Genomic DNA, 5,160 nt, shown 5'->3' with positions numbered 1-5,160 from the left:
CTTTCTCCCTCGGTACTGCCTGCCAGATGGCTGCCACCTCCCGTGGGGCACCATGGCTGCCCTCCAGCCTCCGGTGAAGCCCAAGATCATCAGAAAGGGGTTCAAGAAGTGCAGCTGGCACCGGTCAGACGATGTGTCAAAATGATGCATGCCTGGAAGGAACCCAGAAGTACCAGCACCTGGGTGTGGAAGACTCAAAGGCCTGATGCTCACAACTGGATATGGGAACAAGAAGATCAAACACACGGAAGTTTCTGGTCCTCAGCAGGAGTTGGCGGTGCTCCTGATGTGCCACGGATATCCATCTCACTGGGCTGAGCCATTCGCAACATTTCCTCCAAGAACCTCGAAGCCATCATAGAAAGGGCAGACGCTGGCCATCAGAGTCACTAACGCCAACAGCCAGGCTGTGTGGTGATGACAACGGCAGACAGGCGCACGTGTGTGTCCTGTCTGTGCTTACATAAATCTGCAAAGTGAATGGCGAGGAACGAACAGCCACGATCTGTAAGGGAACACCGCGGAGGTAGCAAGGAAAGGTGGGCCAAAGCAGGGTCAAGACTTTTGAGGGAAGCCCTATAGTTCCATGTCTGGCATCTGGAACGTGTGGCAGCCGTGTCTGGGTTCCAAGAGGCTTGGGTAGTCCACTCCTGCAGGTCTGCAGCCTCTCTCAGGTCAGCTGAGTTCAGTGCCTGTAGTTCTCCTTGGAACCCTGGCATAGTCGACAAGCTAGAACAGTGCTTCTCAGCCTTCCTAATGCTGCGGCCCTTTAATACAGTTCCTCATTCTGTGGTGACCCCAACCATAAACTTTTTTTTGTTGCTACTTTATAACTTTATTTCTGTTGCTATTGTGAATTGTAACACAAACCTATGATATATGAGTGGTGGGACCCCTGAGTGGGTCGCAGTCCACAGGTTGAGGACCAGTACCCTAGGGGCTCCAGTACAATCTAGAGTTCACTTTCATAGCTTTGCACACTAGACTCCTTGCAGGGAAACCAACCTTGCCACACATTACCTGGCCTCAGTGGTTTTTCTGGAACCTTGGTGCAAGCGTCCATGATCTGGACAATAAATGGATGCATTAAGTAGTAGTCTGGGGGGCTGGTGAGATGGCTCAGTGGGTAAGAGCACCAACTGCTCTTCTGAAGGTCCTGAGTTCAAATCCTGGGCATCTTATGTGTGGTGTGCGGTCGTGTTTCTCAGGAAAAGCATGGCTAAAAGCTTGCAGAGTAAGAGGAAAAGGAAGATGCGAGCTGAGAAGAGAAAGAAGAATGCGACAAGGGAGCTCAGCAGACTTAAAAGTATTCTCAGAGTTGACGGTGATACTCTAATGAAAGACACTGAAGAAATGGCAATTGTGGTGGTGCCCAAACACTGCCAGGAGAAAACGCAGTGTGAGGAAGTACAGTGTGACGTGGATGAGGGAAAGGATGATATGAAAATGGAAACTGAAATTAAGAGAAACAGAAAGACTCTTCTAGACTAGCATGGCCATGGATAAACCAGAGGCAATGAAAAAGACTGAAGGCCAAGAGAGAAAAGAAACGGGGGGTCGAAGGGGAAAGCAGAGCAAAGGCCATTGTACTGGCTGGGTTTGTGTGCCAACTTGACACAGGCTGGAGTTATCACAGAAGGGAGCTTCAGTTGGGGAAATGCCTCCATGAGATCCAGCTATGGGGCATTTTCTTAATTAGTGATCAAGGGGGTAGGGCCCCTTGTGGGTGGTGCCATCCCTGGGCTGGAAGTCTTGGGTTCTATAAGAGAGTAGGCTGAGCAAGCCAGAAGAAGCAAGCCAGTAAGAAACATCTCTCCATGGCCTCTGCGTCAGCTCCTGCTTCCTGACCTGCCTGAGTTCCAGTCCCAACTTCCTCTGGTGATCAACAGCCATGTGGAAGTGTAAGCTCAATAAACCCTTTCCTCCCCAACTTGCTTCTTGGTCATGATGTTTGTGCAGGAATAGAAACCCTGACTAAGACAGCTGAGAAGGGCCTGGCCTGGTAGACCCTCAAAGACTGGAAAGGGAGCCAGGTGTGGTACCGCACTCCTTTGCTCCCAGCACTCAAGAGACAGAGGCAGGTGCCTCTCTCTGAGTTCAAGGCCAACCTGGTCTACAGAGCAATTTCAAGACACCAAGGGCTCTTTTACACAGAGAAACCCTGTCTTGAAAAAACAAGCAAACAAACAAAAAAACTAGAAGCTATTTGTTTTCAGTTTGGACTTAGTTCTGTAATTCAAAACCAAAATAATTCATTTGTGTTAGAAACTTGAATAAAATATATTTGTGATGAAAGAAAAAAATACATAAAATAAATAAATCTTTTAAAAAGAAAGAAGTCTGGTCTCTGAGAGCCTTATCCGTTGAACTTGCCTATGCAGTTGTCTAGCAGGGAGCTCTTCAGTGGTGATCTCCATCCAAGCTTGACAGTCTTGTCTTCAAAGAGGCTCTGTGTTGGTTTGTTTTGGTTTTGGTTTTGGCTTTGGTTTTTTGAGACAGGGTTTCTCCATGTGGTCCTGGCTGTTCTGGAACTCACTCTGTAGACCAGGCTGCCCTTGAACTCAGAAATCCGCCTGCCTCTGCCTCCCAAATGCTGGGATTAAAGGCGTGTGCCACCACCACCCGGCGAGGCTCTGTGTTTTATTGTCTTGGGGCAGAGGTCAGTGTTTCTCTATGGCAATAATCTTTTTACATTTTCAGCTGCTTTCTGCATCTGACTTCTCTACATCTTGAAACTCATACCTTTTTCCTTATCATACAGTACATTTTCCTCATATCTAGAACTCTTTCATGGCAGAACTGATTAAAAGCAATGAGCAGTAGGGCAGTGGTAGCACGCGCCTTTAATCCCAGCATTTGCAAGGCAGAGGCAGGAGGATTTCCGAGTTCGAGGCCAGCCTGGTCTACAGAGTGAGTTCCAGGACATCGAGGGCTACACAGAGAAACCCTGTCTCAAAAAACCAATGAGCAGTCACCATCCTGCAGCTTGAATGCCCTCTCTTGACATTTTACTAAACATCTCAGTCCATTGCTTTTCAACTGGAGCCATGGGCAGAAAGGCAGCCATTCTCAGCCAGACAAGAACACAATGGCCAATAGTCCAGTTCTGAATAGAGCTATACTTCCCTCTGAACTCTCCTGAGCCCGGGCTCTACTACACACATTTTTCTCAGCTGTCTGGTCTTCCTGACTCTCATCTGGTGGCCCATCAAACTGATCACAGCATCTAAGTCTTACCACAGTCTTCTCCATTTCTCTCACACACAGTCTGAAGGCCTGCGGGCACATTCTTCATAGTGACAACCCTCTCATAAGGTAGCGATTTTCTACCTTAGTTACTTTTCTCATCCCTGTGACAATATACCCGTGCTTCCAAGTGTGACATCAGCACGGCTGTGCTCCCAAGTACGATGGCCGCCATCTTCATCAGCATGGCTATGACTCTTTGCAAGAGACCCTGAGATCAGCTTTGATGGCTGTTCACATTCCCTTACAGAAGGAGAGGTGGACAGGGTCATTAGACACTCTTCTGAGAGCCCAGCTGCTCCCTCCTGAACTGTCTGAACTGCCATTTGTATGTAATTCTGCTCTAACAGCATGTGGCCTTTGGTGCTAGATAGAGTGCACAGGCTGGGAAGGTTAGCTAAGAGGTGGGGTTCTAGCCACACAGCCACGAGGTAGTCAACAGCCATTCAGGGGTTAGGTTTTCCAGCAGTGCGGCAGCTCTGAGGCTTCTGTAAATTAACACCTCACCCACGATCTGTAAGTGAACCTAATAAACTCCTTGGGTCCATAACCTGGCCTGTAGCTTACTTTGCCTTGTCACTGGAACCCTGTAAGGAGGAGATAGACATTTGTTTACATCTCCCCAGAAGGGAGTTCTGGCAATAACCCAACAGTTGGACATAAAGAAGAGGTTGATTTTGGCCCATGGTGTGAGGAAAATCAGTTCCATATATGACCAGGAAGATATGGCAGCGAGCGTTGAGTCTGATGTTTCAGGAAGCAGGAAGAGATGAATGCCGATCCTCAGCTGGCCTTTTCCTCCCCCCCCTTTAAGTCCTGTCTGTGTTGTCAGTCTGACAGGATCAAGCTTTTGGGGGAATTACCTCAGTTTACTAATTGACGTGGGAAGATCCGTCTTGGTCACGAGCAGGGCCATTCGTTGGTCAGGGGATCTCGGGCTGTATACAGTGGAGAGAGCTGCAAACCAGCATGCATTCCATCCCCCTGTTTCCAGATTGTGGGTGTCACGTGACCTCCTTCCACTCCTGTTGCCTTGATGGATTATACCTTGAATTCTGAAGGAAAATAACCCTTTCTCCTTCAAGTTTGCTCGTCAAAGTATTTTATCGCGTCCATGAAGATGTGACAGGAGAGTCTAGGAGCCCAGCCCATGGGATAGCACCATCCACATTTAGGATGATTCTTCCTCAGTGGAGCTTTCTGGAAACATCTCATAGACTCACTCAGAGGAGGGACCCCTGCGTGATTCCAAGTCCAGCCAATGAAGACTAAGGCCGGCAGCCCTTCCTGGTCCTACAACCTTTTCTGGTGAGGCCAAGAGGCTACTGACTGGCTCTTTTCACAGGTGGATGAACTGAGGCCCAGGTTGGGGGTACAATGAACCTTAAATCACCTGGGAGGGTCCCGACACCCGCCAGAGCAGGTGACTATGCTTTGCTGTGTGCTCTTGGTTTTACTGTTTGTTTGTTTGGGATTTTTTTTTTTTTTTGAGTCAGGGTCACCTGTAGCCTAGGATAGACATTGAATTTACCATGTAGCCAAGGATTACCCTAAGTCTCTGATCCTCCCGCCTTCACCTCCCAAGGGCTGGGATTACAGGCATGTGACTTTGTGCCCAGTTTTATGTGGTGCTGGGGGATGGAACAAGGCTTTGTGCAATCTAAGCATTCTGCTAACTGAGCTACATCTCTAGCAACCACCCCCCTTTTCAGAGACAGTCTCTCATGTTGTAGCCCAGGCTTGTTCTAGAAGTCACTTTGTTGCCTAGGCTGGCCTCAAATTTGCAGAGATGTTCTGGCTTTAGCCCTGGGTGCTGGCATTGCAGACACAAGACAACACCTTGACCAATTCACTTATCTTCCAGTTCCATTTCAGCCACCAGAGCAGGTGTTGGTTTGGTTTGTGCCCTCCCCC

General features: G+C 48.6%; 1 pseudogene; it reads left to right on the top strand.

Annotated features, from left to right (window-relative positions):
* Positions 1-1,203: 1,203 nt before the first annotated feature.
* LOC116077458 lies at positions 1,204-3,461 on the top strand (annotated as a pseudogene).
* Positions 3,462-5,160: the final 1,699 nt, after the last annotated feature.

Source organism: Mastomys coucha, unplaced genomic scaffold (genome assembly GCF_008632895.1).
Source record: "Mastomys coucha isolate ucsf_1 unplaced genomic scaffold, UCSF_Mcou_1 pScaffold5, whole genome shotgun sequence".
NCBI lineage: Eukaryota > Metazoa > Chordata > Mammalia > Rodentia > Muridae > Mastomys > Mastomys coucha.
The sequence above is the reverse complement of the archived record's forward strand: the minus strand, read 5'-3'. Positions and strand labels throughout refer to the sequence as shown.